At 52.6% G+C, this 19,552-nt stretch overlaps 1 protein-coding gene across 2 annotated transcripts in view; it reads left to right on the top strand.

The window, feature by feature from the left end:
- The first annotated feature begins 3,304 nt into the window (after window positions 1-3,304).
- Window positions 3,305-19,552, top strand: part of SLC6A6 (solute carrier family 6 member 6) — a 74,770-nt gene continuing 58,522 nt past the window's right edge. The window contains exons 1-2 of one of the 2 annotated variants that reach the window (XM_079794682.1): window positions 3,449-3,587; window positions 14,877-14,913. The gene's annotated coding sequence lies outside the window, so the exon portion shown is untranslated. Of the gene's footprint in view, window positions 3,588-14,876; window positions 14,914-19,552 lie in introns of both variants that reach the window. The other variant, XM_079794684.1, reaches the window with a different exon arrangement.

Raw genomic sequence — 19,552 nt, forward strand, 5'->3', positions numbered from 1 at the left:
GTTTGAGACCTCTCATCACAGTGGCTCAATGAGGCAGGACTTATTGTCCCATATTATGGATGAGGACACTGAGACACAGAGAGCAGGCTTGCAGGCCCAAGTCACACAGCTGGGTAGCAGCAGAGAAGAAGAGGAACGGGGTCTCTGGCTCCATGCCAAGCCCTCCCCACCCTGGGTTTCTCCATGATTCCTCCACCACCTCTGCCCTCCTCTACCTCTTATCCACCCTCCTGTCCTTGGGTCGAGGTTGTAGCCCTTCCTGGCTCCTCTCCTCCTCTTCTCCCCCTCTCTCTCCCGCCCTCTGAGGCTGGGTTTTTATCTGATAATCACTGAGAGCCCAGGAATTCCCTCATTTAAAAGTGTGTCCTCCTGCCCTGGCATGGCGTTGTCCCATGCATCGAGAGGTCACTGGTTTGATTACTGGTCAGGGCACATGCCCAGGTTATGGACTCAATCCCCAGTAGGGGATGTGTAGGGGGTATGCAGGAAGGCGCATCTTTCTTTCCCTCTTCTTCTCTTTCTAAATTCAACAAACACACATTTTTTAAAAATATATTTTATTGATTTTTTACAGAGAGGAAAGGAGAGGGATAGGGTTAGAAACATCGATGAGAGAGAAACATCGATCAGCTGCCTCTTGCACACCCCCTACTGGGGATGTGCCCGCAACCAAGGTACATGCCCTTGACCGGAATCGAACCTTCAGTCATCAGCCCAATGCTCTACCCACTGAGCCAAACTGGTTAGGGCAGCAAACACATATTTTTTACAAAAGTGTGTCCTCTGGATCCAGATGGCCTGGGTTTGAATTCCAACTCTATTATGTGATCACTGAGTGACCTTGGGCAAGTTACTGAATTTCTCTGTGTCTCAGTTTTCCTTTCGGTAAAATGGGGAGATTAAGAGTACGGTTATTGTGAGGATTGAGTAAATTAACATATTTAAATGCACTGAACTGTTCCCAACATGTAGCTTAGCTATAAAGGGTTTGTTAAATTAAATAAATGCAACAAACATTGCTTGAGTACCTAGTGGGTGGCAGGCCCAGGACTCAACAGGGGCACTAAGAACAAGGCCCATTCCGTGTGGAGTTAATGGTCTAGCGGAGGAAGACAGAGGGTTGGACAAGACTTGCTCATGTGATCTGTGCTGACACTATCTGCACTACACTGGCCGGCCTGCAGTTCATTCAATGCAATGGACTTTTTCAAGTTGCAGCCCTGGACATGTCACTCCCATCATTCCTCCCGTGGCCTCACGGCCCTTGTTCACTCTCAGTCACACTTAGCTGGGCCCACATCACCTTTGTTTAGGGCCACTGCCACCCTTGCCAGTGAGCCTTTTATTTTTTTTTTATTTATTTTTTATTGATTTGGAGAGGAAGGAAAGAGAGATAGAAACATCAATGATGCGAGAGAACCATTGATCGGCTGCCTCCTGCACGCCGCCTACTGGGGATCGAGCCTGCATATGCCCTTGACCGAAATCGAACCCACAACCCTTCAGTCCGCAGGCCAATGCTCTATCCATTGAGCCAAGGCGGCTAGGGCACCAGTGAGCCTTTGCATAGCAGCTTCCTCTGCCTGGAACACACTTCCCTCTCCATTCTCCTCAACCCTGTGGTTTAGTCAAAGCCTCCTGGTTCCAACCCCAACTCCACACTCTGTGACCTGCCACTTGGCACTGTGTGCAGTGGTGCAGGCACAAAGAGTCTGGGGAGTTTCTGACTGCGTCTGCGCCTTCAATTCATGGAGGAACCTCACTTTCATCAGAAGGGGAGAAATGTGGAGGCTCAATAGCTTCTCCTCTCCAGCTCTGGTTTCCTTACTGATAAAAGGGGTGCAGGTACCCTGAACTCAAAGGAGAGATGAGGTGACTGGAAGTGGGTGCCACCTGGGGCTGCTGGGCTGCTGGAGACACTGCTGGTTCCTGGTGCTTCCTGGAGAAAGGAAGCAGAAGAGAAGGGGAGGGGAGGCACAAGAAGGCAAGGGAGGGTATGTGCCAGGAGGGGCCGCTGTCTGGGTTGGCTGGAGCTGGTGGGGGTAGCCTGCCAGAAGGCCCAAATGGAGCCAGACAGCAGGGGGCCCCAATGAGGAAGCCAGGGAAAGGCAGTGTCATCTCCGGTATTCCTCCATTCAGCACCCCTGGTCCATCTCTGCGGCTGCTCAGGAATAGGGTGCTATGGCGCTCCCCCAGGCAGTGGGCTCCGGCTGGGCCAGGTCTGACGCGGGGGATGGTTGTCTTGCAGGGCCTGTTTGGTACTTTTTTCCTTTAGTCTCAGCCTAAGGTGGAAGGATCCAGGAGCTCTCCACACAGTTCCCAGTGCAGAGAGGGAAGGAGAGAGAAGAAAACGGCTTGGAGAGGGAAAAGACCTTGCTGGAAGTCACACAGCACTCCCCCCTCATGCTCAGCCAGGGCCTGGTTTTGGAAAATGGTCTCCGAGGACCCGCTCATGCAAATAAGGACAAGAATAATGGCACATTCCCCATTTTCATTTAAAAATAGTCGCAGTAGCTGACACTTGCTTGGCACTTAAGTGCCTGGTGCTGTTCTGATTGCTTTACATTGTTAACCTCGGATCTTCACAGCACCCAGAGGAGATAAGTTCTCCTATTTTTATTTCCATTTTACCGATCAGGAAGTCAAGGCACAGAGAGCCCGAGTAACACTACCCCAAGATCACCCAGCTGGCATCCTGGAGCTCTTTGCCGGCTTCACATCACAATCTCAGGGCGCCCTCATGCCTGGGGGAGGCAGCAAGGGAAGGCTGCTGTGTCCATTTCTTGAAGGAGCAGATCAAGGCTGAGAACCTGGATGGTCGCCGGGGAGGACGCAGTGGAGTGGTTTGGACTTTGCCACTCGAGGAAGCGCAGGCTCCTCCCAGGAGCCAGGTGGATGAGCGAGTGCTGCGGTTCGGAGGCTGGACCGAGTCGAGGAGCCGCACAGAGTCGAGGTTGGGGGCCTCTCCTGGCAGGAAGGGGCTGAGGCCCGGCTGTACCACTTGGCACCAGGGGTTGTAGAGTAAGGGTTTCCTGAAAAATGCGCTGTAATGGGGGAAGCGACTGGCTGAGTGCTCGACCACCGCCCGCGGTGTGAGCGCGCGCGCTCGGCGAACCCAGGCTCTTTGTGTGTCCGAGCCCGTGCGCGCGTGCGCGTGTGGAGTGTGCGCGCGCGCGTGTGTGCGCGCGCCTGTACATATGTGTGTGTCCGCGTGTGGGGAGGGGCAGGGCGCCGAGGCCCCGCCCCGGGCCCGCCCCCGGGCCCGCCCCCGGCCCGGCCAAGCTGGTATTTTTCCACCCAGCAGGATGGGTGATGCTGAGAGCTGCCTGCTCAGACAACAGACACGCGAGGTCAGGAAGAAGCCGCTTATAAATTACTGCTTCCTTCGCGCCGCCGCCAGCGCCGAGCTTCGGGCCCTGGTTGCAGTCCGGCTCGCTTGCCGTCGCCGAGCCCTGAGGACTGCGAGCTCGGACACCCGGCCACGCCGAGGAGCGCGGAGCGCGGAGCGCGGACCCCGCGGGCCGGAGACCCAGCCGGCGGGCAGTCCCCGGCGAGTGGAAGGGAGTGCAGCGCCGCGGCCGCCCCAGGTACCCGCGGGAGAGGGAGCCGGGCGCGCGGAGCCCCCACCTGGTCCCCGCGCTCCATCTAGTCCCGACCTCCTCCCCGCCCAGTGTCCCCCATTCTGGCGCCCCTTTCACCACCGAGGGAGGTATGGAGGGTCGCCTGCTCAGACCTGCTGGCCGGGCTGTTATTGTTTCCCTGGCGAAAGGGCTCGGGCTTCCAGTGCAGGCGGCAGGTGTGTGTGTCGGCGTCTCAGGCTCACTGGGCGTCTGTGTGTATCTCCGCGTCCCTGTGTGTGTGTGTTTCTGAGGGTGGCTGTTTCTCCATGTCCCCAGCAGCATGCGCTGTGTGACCCAATGTATGTCTGCTATTCTCTGTGTCCGGGGCTGTGTGTGTGTGTGTGTATTCTGGTGTGTCTGTGATACCTGAGTGTGGTTGTGTCTTCTAACGTGTGCACTTGTGTGTCTTGGTGTGTGTCTGTGAGAACGTGTGGGTGTGCGCGGGCGTGCGCGCGAGAGGGTGGGTGAGAACCTGTGTGTGTGTGTGTGTGTGTGTGTGTGTGTGTGTCTTCAAGTACCTGCCTGTGCACGTGTGTGTCCCCAAGTGCGGCTGTGTCTCTGGGTCCCTGGTTGCAGCACTTGTGTGTCCTCTGCTGTACCTGAGGGAGTGTCTCTGGTTTCTAGAGAGCTGAACAGAGGAGCTGGTTCTTCAGGGCAGGCACTGAGTGGGGAGAGGTGATAGGGCGGCCTGGCTCCAAGGGTAATGCCCGAGTGTGGCGTGCAGGTGGCAGTGCCAATGTCCAGCGGTCTTGAGGGACAGCGGGAGGCCAAGAGGGCCATGGGCAGGGACAGCAAGACACTCCTCTTGACTTTTTCCCTTCCTTCTGGGGGTTCCTCTTTGGGGCAGGAGGTTCTATGGTTCCCACTAGGGAAGCCAGAGAGAGTCTCAGAGAATCCACAGCCCCAAAGCTTTAGCCTGGACGGGAGAGAGGACCTGTGGGCCGCCTTCCTGGGCACCCAGAGGGAGGCGTGTGCTCCGCGGGCCACCAGCCTGGCTATTTTGGTCACTGCCAGGCCTCTGCCAGATCTTGGCCTTCCCCAGGACCAGCCCCAGAGGCTTGGGAGGCAGCCCGGGCCCCCATTTCCTGCCTGGTGACATAAATCAGCTCAGCAACAGCCCAGAGGCTTAAACGGAGGGTCTTCAGGCTGAGATTTTGAGGTTTAGTGGTGCGTGGCTCCATTTGGACTTTGGTAAATTGGCCCACGCTTCGGCACTGCTGACGTTCAAATAAATGTCATGGAGGAGATCTTTTAAAATTTTCTTTTAAATTTTTTCTTGGCTGGAAGGGAGGGGATCTCATCCAGAGTATCCTAGCCAGAAGGAGTTTATTTTTATGAGAGAGAGCGCGGGTGAGCACTTAGCAACCGCCTGCCTCCCTCTCAACCAGGGAGTCATTCAGGGAGTGCGGGGTGGGCATGAAGAGGTATGGGGGTGGAGTGGGGAAGGACAGGTTTCATCAGGATGGTGTTGGAAACGGGGATTAGAGGGAGCCTGAGGGCACTGGCTGATGAGTACCCACCACATGGGTGGGATTGGTAAAGTGACTAGAGGTCCTAGGCCTGGCTCAGCCCCCACTTGACCTTGGGCAACCTTTTTTGGGGCCTCAGTGAACTCATCTGTAAAATGGAGTAGAGTGTCCTGAGGTAAGCAGAATCTGCGAGGCAGGTGCTTGTCCCTAGGGAGCTGAGTTCGAGTACTGTCTTAGTTGGCCCGTGACCTTGGGTGATTCCCTGGGCCTAAGGCAGCAAGGACGTCAGTGCCAGCTGCACTGTGTCCTTGAGGGGATTGAGGGAGATGAGGCTGAATAAGCCCGAGGTAAGCTGTAAAGCTGAGCCAGGCTTCAGAGCTGCTAATTAGAGGTGCCACAAGGTCCCGGGTCACTGTGGTATGTGATAAGGCTAAGGTGCCCCCTCAAGCGTTTGCCCTTCAGGAACACCCTTGTACCGACCTGTGACACAGTTTCCGTCAACCTCCCCCGACCCTTCTCTTTCAGCTCATCCTGCTGCCATGGGGTCACATCTGCGTGCAGCGTTGGGAGGCCCTGGTGGGTAGTGCCTATTTTGCAGATGAGCAAACTGAGAGCCACCCTGAGGACAGCAGGGTGACCGGACAGTGGTAGGATTAGGTTCCCTTGGCCAGCTGTGAGTTTTGGCTCTGTGGAGTTTGAGGAACTAATATCTTGGGGAGTTGAAATTGGGCCAGGACTGGGGAAAACAAGAGTCAAAGGTGCCCCAGTCCTCAGGGTTGGAGGGTGAGTGTGTGGAACTCACTGGCACCTCAATTCTGTCCCTGGTTATCCATTTCCCCTTCTCTGTACCTTCTCTGGGCGCCCTGCCACTTTTCCTACGCAGTTTGGACCCCATGGGTGGCATTGTCTAACTCCAAGTTTCCACCTGTCAACCTGTTAAAGGGCTTGGGAACTGTACTTACCTGAAAGTCTTTCCAAAGGTCCCGAAATAAGACACTTGGATCACTGAACATTTTCCTGTATATAGAAAAGAGCCGAAAAATAAATTAAAAGGAGCCCCTGGAATGCAGCTTGGCTGCAGCTGGAGGGGGTCTGGGTGAGAATTAGGGCTGTTTTTGGAGCCCCGGGGTTACCTCGGTTGGTGCGGGCTGATCCCCAATTTCTGCAAAAGGTCACAAGTGAGACTCAGATTCTTTGGAGCTATAGCTCACTCCTCTGCATTGGCCAACTTACCTTGGCCCAAGTGTTTGTGTGAATTAATGGGATCTGGGGAGGAGCAGTGGATGTGGAAATGCTCAGTGGCCTTCAAATGTGAATGAGAGCTCTTTTTAAATGCGTCTCATTTAGTTGGTTAATAAGCCTTGCTAAGGTTAGTTCTGGTGAGGCACTGGCTTTCGAGGAGCTCATAGAGGCGGGGCGGGGGCGGGGGTGAGAAAGGACAGTGTGGCAGCTGCTATGACCATGGGGGGCAGTGAGGACTCCGTGTGCATTGATGGCAGGGTTGTAGGCAGGTGGAACTTCAGTTTCCTAGAGGAGGTGATTTTGGAGTTGGCATCAGAATGGAGGAACAGGATGGGCTAGTGTTAACCGGCAGAGGGCACAGTAGGTGAGACCTAGGGACCTAGGTCTCAGGGACCTAGCTGGAGAGAACTGGTGGAGGGCCTTGAGTGCTAGGTAAAGGGCTTGGCCTTTATTCTGAGAGCCGCTGAGATAGAAATGGCATCAGATTGGATTTAGGGACAGCGGTGGAGAAGCCAGTTAAACCCCCGAGCCTGGGAGACCCCTGATGGTGAGTGAGGAATTAGGCTGAGGTGTAGAAAACCAAGGATGGCCCAAGTAACTGTTGGTCAGGGCACAAAGCATTTTCTATGCCAGTGAATTTTGCCCTGAGCTCTTTTTGTAAACACAGGGTGAAGGCCTGGACATGCTGTTTAACAGGTACACAGGCCATTAACTTACTGGCTCAGACCTCCCTGGGAGCGTGCAGCCCTGGCCTCTTTAGGGTGAAGTATGTCTGTCCTAGACGGGGCTTTGGGGTTTCCCTTCTCATCTCACCTGGTCAGAGGCTTGCTTCATTTGGAAACCCGAGCTGAGGGGCAGGGTTCAGGGGTGGTGGGAGAGGGCAGAGGGAATGAAAATGGTTATGTTTCTAAAGCTTGGTGATCAACCAGCTCTCTTGTAAAAACCAACACACAAATCACTCAAAACAATAAAAGGGGGCGGCGGGGGGGGGGGGGGTGGAGTTGTAGGGGACAGGGGCCAGCAGTAATAATTCTAGTCATGTATCAGAATTACCTGAATTACTTTTCACAAATGCATATTTCTAGGCCCAGCCTGGATACTGAATCAAAATCTCTGAGGGTGGATCCTGGGAATCTATATTAAAAAAAAAATTTCTCGTGATTAAAAAAAATTTGTTTTAAGTCGAGATATAATTTACATGCAGTGAAATGCAAAGATTTTGTTACAGTTTGATGAGTTTTGGCGAATTACACAGGTGTAACCACCACCCAGATCAAGATACCAAGCATTTCCAGTTCCCCCGGAAAGGTATCTGTGCCCTTCCCTCCCAAAGGGAACCAGTTTTGATTTCTATCACCATACATAGGTTTGGCTAAGCCTAGAATGGCCTTGAATGGCGTAGACTCTTTCGCGTCTGGATTCTTTCTGCCTGATGTTTTTGAGATCCAGCCATGCTGTTCAAAGTGTATCGGTAGTTCATTCCTTTTATCGCTGAGTAGTATTTCGTTGTATGGATGCACCAGTTTATTTATCCATTCTTTTATTGACATTTGAGGTGTTTTCAGTTTGGGGCGATTTGGAATAAAGCTTCTATGATCATTGATGTACAAGTCTTTTTGTGGATATATATTTTCATTTTTCTAGGAGTGGGAGACTGTCAAAGGAATCTCTTTTAATTATAAAAAACAATACCTTAAACAATACAAAACTGTGTAAGCTCAAAGTGATCCTTAAAGATATTAATACATCTGACTGACAATCTATTATCTATTTCTCTTTTTATAACAATTAAGGCCTTTCAGGTTATACATTTTCCTCTTCCTACAGCTTTAACTGTATCCCTCAGATGTCTATATGGACATATGCTCCTTTTTATTACTTTCCAGATCAGTATTCATTGCCTCTTCTATCTAATGTTATTTAGAATCTGTATTATTTGGGATTTGAGGTAGATGTGGTTTTGTTTTGTTTCGAAAATGGCATCGTGCTATTCTTGGTTCTGCCACGTACTCTAGTCAAACAACAGACCATTGTAGAAACACTGCTTTCCAGAACATACAGATCTGCCAGGCCCTTCTGAACAGCTAGTGAGCATTTGGGAATCACTGACCTAGACTGGCCTGTCTTAATCACCCCGAGTGCCACCACCTCAGTGAATGAAATGCTCCCACCCAGTGACTTTGAACTTGCCCTGCTGGTGGGCAGTGAAGCCACCCGAGGCCATTCAGCATTCTCAGGTGGGAAGGAACCGATACTTACTGAGCACACACTCCGCCTTATCACCCTGGCTGCATGGTAAGCCCTGTACCTGACTCAGGGTTCCTATCTCCATCTTTTGGACGAGTTCTTCCAGTCTCAGAAAAATGGCTGGCCCCAGCTCACACAGCTGGGAAATGGGGAGGAGTGTTGGAACCAGAGTCCATGTGTTCTAATGTTTATTGAGCACCTACTGGGTGGCAGGCATAGTGCCCGGGCCAGGGGGACAGGGTTAAATATACCAAATAGCCCTGTGCTCAAGTAGCTCACAGCCTCGTGGGAGGGAGGAGATCTCTATCAAGAAGAGTTAATGAACAGTTTATGTCAAGGAATGCCTGGGAAGTTTTGAGGGAGGGTAGGCCATTTGGCTGGGGAGTATGGGGACTTTCGGATTATGGAGTTAACCTTCCCTGTCCACCCACTTTAGGGATGAGGAGACTGAGGTCTGAATGAGACATAGATCAACCCATCAAAAGGCCCATTGTTCACAAACCTCTGGTTCTTCCCCAGCCCCACCTGCCTCTCCGTGATTATGTAAAACAGGTGAATTTGAGGGCTGTTTTATCTCAAACTTTCATTCTCAAACTTTCAATGGCCATTGCCAAGACTCTCAGATCCTGATCTTATCGCAGCGAAATGGGAAAGGGGGTAAGAGGGCGCAAAGCCATAAAGATCTGAAAGATTCCTTAGCGCTTGGCTGCTCAGGAGACACCTACGGACGCTGGGATGGGGGTTCCTGGAAAGCAGGCACACCTGCGTGGGGAGGAGCATGGAGCCTGGCTCCTGGTGGGCAGCTCTGGCCCCTGTGGAGTAGAATTGAGGCAGTTGTGAGAGGGCCAATAGGTGTCCGAGCAGGCCTGGGCCGAAGGGCAGGAGAGCTGAGTTCTGGTTCTGCTCACCTTGGGTCCTCCTTGGCTCCTCTGAGCTTCAGCCTCCCCCCATTAAGTGGCGTCTTGGGCCACATCGCCGCAGGGTCGCTCCAACCAGCTCGGAGAATCCCACCTATCCCATGGCTTTTCTTTGCACAAAATAAAAGTGATGAGTGAATTCGTGCCATGTTTCACCATCCCCTTTCCAGCAGAAAGACCTTAACCCTGTGGGCCAGGCTGCCCACTGCCTGGTTGGGGGTGGAGGGGTGAAGCTGGCTGGTGGGCATCAGCAGAGACCTGCTTAGTGGGTGGAGGGCACCGGGAGGGGCCGGTGTGGAAGGCTCTGCCATCCTGCTGCGTAGCCACTCGGCACCCGGAGATGATGATGGCTCAGCCCTCATGGGGCACTCAGCCCATGAAGTCAAGGACATTCATTCTATTACCAGACGGCACCTGGTATCTCATGTCTGGGTAAATGTAACCACAGCTCAAGACAGTAGCCTCCTCACCAGCCTCCATGCCTCCTGGGCATCTCTCTGTACTGCCACCTACTTCAGGAAGCTTTCCTCGAACCCCTTAACGATGCCTGACACATAGTAAGCACTCAAAAAGGTTACAACTTCACCCTGCTCTGAGCCCCCCTGTAAGGCGGAGTTCAGGTCTCTGTGGTCTTGCCTTTAATCTATCCATGGCACTTGGGGGGACAGGCCGGGGGGTGGAGGATGCTCCAGCATAGGGCCTGGTGTGCAGGGGGTCCTCAGCACACACTCTCACACACAAAATCCCTCTGATTCCCTGAACCCTGAAATGAGAGCCCTGAAATGAGGATGTTGAGTTTAAACATCCGAGTGGGTCCAGGCTTGGAAATGCAATGCACCCATCACTGTGCACCCATGCAACCAATATTTATTCGTTCTAGGCCCTGGCGATGTGGCAGGTCACCAAGACAGACCAAATCATGCCCTCGTAGAGCTGAGCACAAAATAATTCAACGAATTATCACAGGGGCTCCGGGACTCCAGGGTTTGGGGGGCCTTGGCTGCTGGCTTGTGGTGTGATCAAGGCGAGTCCTTTCCCTTCTCTGGTCCTCACTACTAATTTGTAAGGAATCTTCGTGTTTTGGGGAAAACACCTGCTGAGTAAAAGGGGGAAACACCCTTTCTCTTCTCTGTTGGGGAGCACCTGTCATCACTGCGTGGGGTGCTACTCTGGTTGGGTCCCTTTAAGGATGCTATTGTCGTCCTGTAGGTTTTCAAGATGTCTTAGTCCTCCTCTGAAAGGACCCTCCCGATTTGGGGCCTGGAGTTTGAGATGCTCTGAGCAGAGCTGTGGCACGGGCTTTTAGTAAAACACATTTCCTTGGGGAACAAGGTGGGGTTTCTTCTACCTTTGGTAGAAGAATATAGATTAGAGCAGACATTCAAAAAAAAAAAAAAAAAAGAAAGAAAGAAAAAGAAAAAGAAAAGAAAAAGAACACCCTCTCCCCCGCCCAAACCTGCCAGCCTCTCTCCAATGGTACTGAGCAGAATTCGTTTCTGTCTTCCACTTCTCACCAGTGGAAGGTGTGGGCTGTTTTAAAAGGATTAGCGTTCCAGGCCTGGAAAAAAACGGTACCGATCATGACAGCATGGTCTTCCAGAGGCAGCTCTTGTCCACAGGTCTGTTCTGTGCTGTCAACACAGAGTTTATCAGTTTGAGCCGATATTTTTCAGCATGGCATGTTTTTGCATCTGCATCTGGTCACCTGGTTTCTGTGACCGCAGCCGGCAGGGCAGCGCCCTCCCCCACCCTGCAGTGTGCTGGCTCTGGCCCTGGAGGAATGGCAGGTATGGCAGGTATGGCCGTGTGTTGCAGGTGGATCCCAGTGGAAGTGGAGGGGAAGTGATTCAGGAACTTCAGCTCCGTAGCCTTTCCATTCACAGCCCTCGAAGGGGGACCCTTGGCGCTTTCCTAGGGCAGTTCAAGGCTAGAGCTGGGAAATCCAGGCGGCTCCACACTCCTCCCCCCAGGCTGTGGCACAAACCTTCCAGGGCAGCCCCTTTGCCAGTCTCTGCTGGGAGTTCGGGGCAGCTCGCTCCAGGCAGAGGGCCATTAAACTTGCCTCCTTGCATGCAAAAGGTTCAGCCTTTTGTGGAGAGGAACAGAGGCAGCCAGACTGCTGAAAGCCCCAAATCTGGGACCTGGAATGTTCTCAGTAAATTTTGTTACCTTGGCTGAATCCTGGGATCCGAACCTCCTCACTAAGTCTCATTGTAGGGCACACCTCGCCCTTGTCTCTTCCCCTCTCTGAGCCATCACGGGGGTCAGGGGAGGATGAGAGACATCGGAGAATTTTTGTTCCCTCAGCATTTCATCACCTCTGACACCTGCCTGCCGCCCCCAGCCCCACCCCTGGCTCGGCTCTGTCTTGGGGTGCTGCAACCACAATAATAACATGCCTGGGCCCCTCAGACTTGGAAGCTGTAGACCTCACCCGGGATCTTGTTAAAATGCTCCTTTCCATGCAGAAGGACTAAGATGGGGCCTGAGATTCTGCATAGCTAACCAGCTCCCAGGCGACACCAGTGCTGCTGGTCTGGGACCGCTCTGAGTCAAGGAGATAAGTCACAGCTGTGGGGTCCCCGCTGCCTCTGAAGACCAGGCTCCGGGCCTTGTAAGCATCATTTCTCTAATCACCACAAAAGATACCATTATTCCCATTATGCACATGAAAAGCTGGGGCCCCAGAGTGAGCAGGTAACTCGCCCAAGGTCACACAGCTGGGAGGCAGCTGAGCCAGGCCAGACCCTCTGGGCCAGTGCCACCTTGGAAAGGATGCTGGTGGGGAAGCCCTTTTCTACTGAACAGCGTCCCTGGTCCAAAAGCCACAGGAGGCTTTTAAAGGCAGCCAAGTCGGATGTAAATCAGGGAGAGCCCAGGGCCCGCCAGGCCGTGCTGACAGCAGGCAGCCCAGGCAGTGTGTCAGGCCCAGGCCCGCAGCGGGATTTGGTGCTGGCAGGCTGCCTGGTGCCGAGAGCCGCTGGGGGATGCTCACGGCTCCTGGAAGAGCCTGCTGAGCCCAAGGAGGCTCCATGTCCCTTTCAGCCTCCCCAATACTTAGATACATGCCGGGGTGGAGGGCTGGCCAGAAGGATGGGCAATGGAATGGTCGTCAGCTGGGACCTGGTACTTTCGTTGTTTAAAGACTGGCTCATCCTCAAACCACACAGGCACTTTCCTTAACTGGGGGTCTGCTTTGAAGACCGAGCGACCTTGGTCTCCTGCCCGGCTGGGGCTTTATTTTGCACGGGCACCTGCCCCAAGCTACCAGGAAGAGTAGAATAGATTTAGAATCTAGGTCCTCAAAATGTGGTCACTGGACCAGCAGTCATCATCACCTGGGAGCTTGTTAGAATGCTAACTCACCCCTGGGGTGGGCCCAGCTCCATGTTAACAAGCCCTCCAGGCCTCGCTTTGAGAAGGGCTGATTTCTCTGGCATGGGGAAGGTACGTATGCAGTCCTAACCTTCGCAATAGGCTCTCTTGGTAGCAAGAGTAACACCGCCATAGGGGCACATTATAGGGGGACCTCAGATGTCATTCCATCTGTACCCCACTTTTCTGATGCCCTGAGTGTCAGAGAAGGAGGCATGCATGAAATTACCCAGCACATTCAAAGCAGGGCATAGGTCTCCATTCTTAGGGTTGCAAGTGGCAGAAATCAGTTCAAACTAACTTACAAAACAACAACAAAAACACACACATTTACTGGCTCCTTTACCTGAAAGCCCCAGGGTCATGCTTCAGGCATGGCTGGACCCAGGTGTTGTGAGCTGTTATTGGGACCCCTTTCTCTCCATTTCTGGGCTCCATATCCCTCCTCTGTCGGTTCCATTCTCCTTGGGGTGCTCCCAGCTGCAGGGTGTCCCCCGTCCCATAGCTATCTCAGCTTAGAAAGAGCCTTCTTTTCCCCCCAATATTTTTAGCATAACTCCTGTCATCACTGTCATTGTCCAGGCTTGGTCATGTGCCTGTCCTTGAGCCAATTGTGACAGCCCCTCTGATGGACGAGGCCTGGCTCACATGCCCACCCCTGAAAGTGGGAAGTGGGGTTAGCCCACCCAAAACTCCATAGACTGAGAGCAGGCATGTGTGGGTCTCCTGGTGGGATTTATGTGGGCTGTCCCTAGAAGAAGGGGCCTGGTTGCCAGTCCGCTAGCCCTGTAGGGATTTAGTGCCATTCTTATTCTCCTCTCTGAGCTGGGCCGGCTTCATGCAACTGCTAAGGTCTCACCCCAGAGGGAATTACACTCTCCTTCCTCCGGTTCCCTCACTGCTGTTCTTATGATTGTGCACTCAGCATGCCGCCTTCATCTTTCCCTTTGTCCCTCTTCCCTTGATATTGTCCAGCATAAGCAAGGTACACATTGCCACTTCCACCCCCGACATGAGTTGGAGACATTACTAATCCGCCCCAGCCTTCACATGTGTCCACCCAGAAAATAAAGGCTCCATGACATCGTTGTCACATGTTGGCCTTTACCATGGGTTCCAGGCCCTATGGGACCTCGGCTGTCTTGTTCACCACTGTGTTCTCAATGCCTTGACTGTGGGGGCCCTAACATAGCAATGAGGTTGTCTAATCCGGGGGACAGGGAGCTCTCTGGACTTCTGGGACCTTTTCTGAGGCTGAGGAAGAGGATGTAAGGGTCGGGCTGCAAACGCATGAAGAATGGGAAGCCCCCGGCCTGGAGGCCCTCTGCCTTTCCACTTAAATGTAAGATCTTAGTTGTTGAGGAACCATTTCCTGGATTTCTGCACTTTTATATTCCAGCAAACCAGGAGAGCCTTCCAGCTGGTGGTCAATCACGTTTGGGGACTGCTGGGCTCAGCAAAGTTTAACAGATTTTCTTGGCACATGAATCTCAGAGCCTCTAAACAGTTGATAAGTATTTTCCAAGAATCTGGGGTCCCCAGAGCCTTGCAGCTCATCTATCTAACCTTGGCATGTTTCCTTGCTGGCAGCAAACAGCCAGTCCCAGACCTGGGCACATGACTGGGCTGGTGGGGTGCTCACAGGAGTGTGGGCATTTGGGTTGGGGCTGGAGGTGGGGGGTACAGCTTAGGCAGCAAGAAGAACCATCTCTTCCCAACGCTGGGCTGGGCCATCTGCTCCTCCCAGCACAGGCTACCTGCGGACAGTTTCAGGGACACTGCATCCAGGAGAGGGGTGTGTGAGCAAGTGTGTCTGTGTGTGAGCATGTGAGTGTGCAGGAGCGCCTCAGCACCCCAGTTTTCTGTCCCCACTGCGTGTTGGTGGGGGCCCTTCCTCGCGTGTGTGAGTTGGGTGGTCACACCTGGAAGAAGACTGAGTCCTGTGTATAGTCACAAGTCACAACCTGACCAGATCTTTCCTTCTTTGCTTCCTCTCATTGTGATAGGTCCAGAACAGCTGCCCTTTCTGAGGAGCCTCCAAACGTAAGTGGCATTGAACTCTCCCCACGGCGATGGGTTTCACCAGCTCGGCAGGGACCCGAGGTGTGGTGCCTAGGAGCTTGGTGTTTCCTCCAGGCTCTGAGAGGAGGAGACAGACCCAGGCTGTGGGACCTTATCCACATGTTGTCACCTCTGGGTGGCCGGTCCATCACCCGGGTTGGCTACCTGTGCCAGCCTGTGCCAGGGAGGCAGCCCTGCAAATGCACTAAGCACTGATTTTGGAGTCCTGGCCTAGTTCCCATCCTGGCTTTGCCACCGAGCAGTGATCTGTCTTGGGGTGCTGCAAAAAGTGTCATGGCCGAACACTGGGCCTGCGGGTGCACCGAGCGAGGGGTCCTCGCTGAGCTGATTCTGAGGATTGGGGTCGGACTCGAGTGAAAGGGTGATCCACTTGGCTGCCGGCACAGACAGGATGCTCCAGGAATCGGAGCTGCTATCCCAGTTTTCTCCTCATTAAACTTTTTATTTTGAAATTGAAACCCTTCAGAAAAGTTGCAAGAATATTACCGTGAATTCCCATATACCCTTCACTTAGATTTTCCCCATTGTCAACATGTGCCACTTTGGCCTCATCTTTTTCTCTCTATGGTATAAAAATAGTCCCTTTAATTTTCCCTCTCTCTCTCTCTCTTTCTCTCTCTTTTTGCTGAATCATTGGGGGTTTTACAGTCAAGATGCCCCTTTACCCCAAGCTAACCCTTCAGCGTGTGTTTCGTAAGAACAAGGCCATTCGCTCTTTTATGTAAGCACACATAATTATCAACCCAGGGCGTTTAATACTGACACAGTTCTGTTATCTAATCTACAGACCTTAAGGACATCTAGCTTTTGCTGATCGTATCCTGACATGTACAGAAGCTCCCCCCCACCCCCCTCAGTTCAGGATCACGACACTGTTTCTAAAGGGGGTTAATGGGGCAGGAGCCTGACTCAGTCGCTTTTCTGCAGTTGCCTTATTTACCTCGATGTAAAACGATCTTGCTGTCGGGGCTTTCAGCGTCTTGTAGTTGACAGTCAATAAGAAATACATTTTACGACAGGATGCCGCATGTGCTCACACACGTCCACACGCATGAAACTGAAACCACAGTTTCAAGAATAATAACTCATGTCCTCACCGTCTTCGGGGCTCTGTTCTCTCCTAGTTTCTTGTAGAAAAACGATAGCCCTGACTCTCTAAGTTGATTTCATGACCCACTGGTAGATTCTGCTCTGGAATTGGAAAACCCTGGCTTCCTGGGCAGCAATTTCTCCCGGCGGGGGTGGGCCTGGGGAGGGAAAAGGAGGTAATGGCCCCTCACCAAGCTCCCACTGGTCCAGAGTTGGGATGTGGTTGATTTGGGGTCACCTAGGAAGCCAGGACTAGGAGAAAAGGCCCAAAGACCCTTGGCCTGCTACTGCCAGTGGTGGACCTGATTCTGTCCTTGTCACCAAGACTCCCCAACCCGGGTGCTCTGCCACAGTCCACTTGACCCCATGGAGACCTGTTCTTCATGCTGTGACATTAGAGGTGGATAGGCAGGCAGTCATATCCCTAGTGGCTCAGGACACCTCTCTGACCAGCTGCCAAGTAGGCATGGGATTGTCCCACTCCATATCACCTCCAGAGTCATCACCGTAAACATCATAAATGCCAGTAAGAATACTCCCTAACATTTAACTCCTTAACAGCTGAATATGGTGCTGAGAGGCACATTTTAACCTACAACAGTCCTGCGACTTGGGTGCTGTTATTCTTTTTGTAAAAATGACAGATAACATTTATTGAGTGCTTGTTCCAGATCACTGCTAGGCACTTGACTGGCTCACGCATTCCTCACAGTAGTCCTGTGAAGTGGACACAGGTATTGTCTCCCTATACAGATAGGGAAGCTGAGGCTTAGAGAGGAGAATTGACTACGCCCAAGGTCACATGGCAAGGAAGGATTTGAAGCCCGGTTGATCTGACCCCAGTGCCAACATCATCCAGCGCTGCCTTCCCGGCTCCCTCCCCCAGACTGGGAGCAGACTCCCACTTCAGCCTCTTCCTGAGGCCCAGTCCTGGTTAATGAGTAGCCCAGGGCAGCAGGAAGCCAGGTGCCTGCTGTTGAGAAGCTGGAATGTGAGTTCTGCTTTCAGATAAAGAGAATATTGTGCTAGGGGCCTGGCCCCCACCAGGGCTGGTGACTTTTTAGGAAATAAACAGATAGAAGCCAGCCACTGTTCCTCTCTTCCGAGGCTTGCTGACCCATCCACACCAGGTGAGAGCTCATTTTATAGGAAAGCAATTGAGGCGACAGGTGGGTTTGATCTCAGGCCTGCCTGTTGCCTCCTCCAGGCAGCCCTTTTGGGTTTACTTTTGACATGACAGGCAACATGGGATTTGGAGGAGGGTATCTTTAGAGGACAGAAGCTGTCATCCCTGAGGTCTGAGCCCTACTGGGTAGCAGCCCTCCTCACTGTGACCTCCAGGTTCCCATCTGAGAAAAGAGCTGATAATCACTTACGAGACTCTCACAGGGTTGTGCGCAGCCAAGAGAAGATGCTGTGGGACTCTGAGTTATGAATGAGCCAGCCAAAATACTTTCTCCTGACGGGACAACCCATGTAGTAGAAAGCCCAAGGAGGTGGAGAGTCCGACAGTTCCTGGTTCGCATCCTGACTCCACCCTGTGCCAGCTGTGTGAGCTTGAGGGGAGAGTCACTGAACTTCTGAGCCTCCGATTCCCCACCTGTAATCTGTAACACAAAACAATAACAGCACCCAAGAGGATTACAAAAACAGCGAGTGCGGGATCAGGGGTAATGGTCATCACAGTGGGATTTTGAAGCACTCAGCAGCCTAACCAAATCAGTTCCAAGAACCCCCATACATTTTCACTTTTTACCTCCCTGGCACGATGTCCTAGAGCTGGGGTGAGGACCGTCCGGCCTGCGGGCCGAATAAGGCCCTCAGAATCATTTGGTCTGGTCCTGCCAAGGCATTAAGGGTGAATTAATTAAATGTTTGACCAAATATAGCAGGCTAATTTTTAAGTTGATAATTTTGTATGTCCAGGGAATGATATAAATATCCAAATGGCCCTTGGCAGAAAAAAGGACCCTCCCCCCTCGCCCGCCGCCGGCTTTACTGCTCCTCTGGGCCTGGAGCTGAAACACAACTGAGTCCTAGAGCAACCCCACCCCACCCCAGCTGAAAATCAGAGCCACACACCTGGGTGTCCGGTAATTTTAGCAAGAGGGAAACCTGTCAGGAGAATTCCCATGAGGCCTTCTCCCTACCCTCCAGGTTGTAAGTTGGCCGGGAGAGGCTGTTAGTATCAAGACCTGTGATTGTTAAAAGCCGCAGAGTCAACACTAGCTACCTCTACGGGCCAAGGCAATGAGAAAGGTATTTACTGTTTGTTCCCTGGCTTAAAAGTTGAGACAGATTTGACATAGGAAAACATTGTGTAAGTTTAAGGTGTACGTGTGATGTGATACATTTGTATTGCAGTGTTGGTTGCCATAGTACTGCTAGCTAACACTTCCATCGAGTCACACAATTGTCATTTTTTATAGCGTTGGGAAGTAATATCTTTAATGCAGAACATTTGGAGAGCACAGGAAAGTCAAAAGGAGGAAATAAAACGTATCCCAATTTCCACCATCCAGAGAGAGCTGCTGACCGGGAGACCAGCACCAGGTGTTAGGCCAGTGGCGTCAGACCAGACCTCTATCCAGAGACCTGGGTACTTGCGTTCTGGCTAAGAAAGAATTCAGAGCCAAGACTCAAGAGAAAGTTTATTTAGAAAGTCACAGAGGTAGAAGATGGGAGCCACCTGAGCTGTGTGGGCTCGGGAGCAAGTTACAAAGGGCCCTGGGAGCTTAGGAAAAAGAGAGACCAGGAAAAGTCTCCTGGGGAAAGAGGGTGGGGAAGGGCTCGTGAGCTCCATGCTGAGAGCGGCCCTGGGTGCTCTGTCCAAAGGGCTTTAAGGGTGGGGATTTTAGGGGAGGTCCCTGGAGAGGATCTCAATGGAAGATTCACCAGCTCTGCAGGTAAGTCCTTTCAGGGTCACGTTCTCCGCTTATTAGCTGGCACCAGGGCAGGGGGTCATTAGTCCATTCTCTGGGAAAGTGGCATGCTTGGTGAGCAGGGACAGGTTCCCCTCGTGCTGGCCTTGATGTCAGCCATGGCATCGCTTGTCTGGTTTTACTGCTCCTCCGGGCCTGGAGCTGGAACACAACAGAGGCCTAGATGTTATTCCTATTCCTAGTAATGCTCAAGGGAGTGTTGTGCAAGGGCCTGCATGGGAGTCGAATGAAGCCACTCTTTAGCCCCTATTCCTCCTCCAAGGGGGTCTACCGCATGACTGGCGACATGCCAGGGGAGGAAAGGTCAGGGGACGGTCCGAACCTCATGACCAGCGATATGCTAGGGAGGAAAGATTACCCTCGGGGCGAGGTCCTAGTTTTCCCAGTTTTGCCTGTTGCTAGGCACCCAGGTGACCTTCTGTACCTGGCTCTTCCTCTTTGCTCTGCTCCTGTCTGTGTGACTGCCTACCATATAGCCCATATATGATCTTAAAATTTTAAATTTTCTTTCAAAATTGAACGCTCAGTGTGGCTGTGCTTGGGAGCCAACTTCTCCCTGCTCCCCCCCA

This window comes from Cnephaeus nilssonii (genome assembly GCF_951640355.1).
Source record: "Cnephaeus nilssonii genome assembly, chromosome: 17".
Taxonomy (NCBI): domain Eukaryota; kingdom Metazoa; phylum Chordata; class Mammalia; order Chiroptera; family Vespertilionidae; genus Cnephaeus; species Cnephaeus nilssonii.